Below are 451 nucleotides of genomic sequence, written 5' to 3'. Positions count from 1 at the left end.
CAGAAGCCATAAAGTGCACAAAGGAGAGGTGGGTGGAAGGGACACAGCATCAGATTCCTTTTCAGAATATTTATACGACGAATGGTGAGCATATTTTGTTTTCTTTACAGGTTTTGTACATTGATATCCTAGAACTTATTGGGTAGGATCAAATCCCCGTACTTACCTGCATTTTAGGTCCCTAACCCAAAGCCTGTGGCGAATCCACTGCCTTACAGTTTTTGCATTTTAAAACTTCAAAGTGAAATATCAGAGGTTGTAAAAAATGAAAAAGGGCGCTATTGGCGTGCTTTTGTATCATTCGATATTAGCCATATAGGACAAATGAAGTTAACTCTGCGTGATCTGATAATCTTATCAATGTTCTTCTATCGCGTGTGAATTTTCTCTACACTTAACATTAAATTCGACTTTAGGAAAAGCAAGCAAGGTATATATTAATATGGATTAA

The sequence above is a fragment of the Penaeus monodon genome, chromosome 19, assembly GCF_015228065.2.
Source record: "Penaeus monodon isolate SGIC_2016 chromosome 19, NSTDA_Pmon_1, whole genome shotgun sequence".
NCBI classification, from domain to species: Eukaryota; Metazoa; Arthropoda; class Malacostraca; order Decapoda; family Penaeidae; genus Penaeus; species Penaeus monodon.
Note: the sequence above shows the minus strand (reverse complement) of the source record.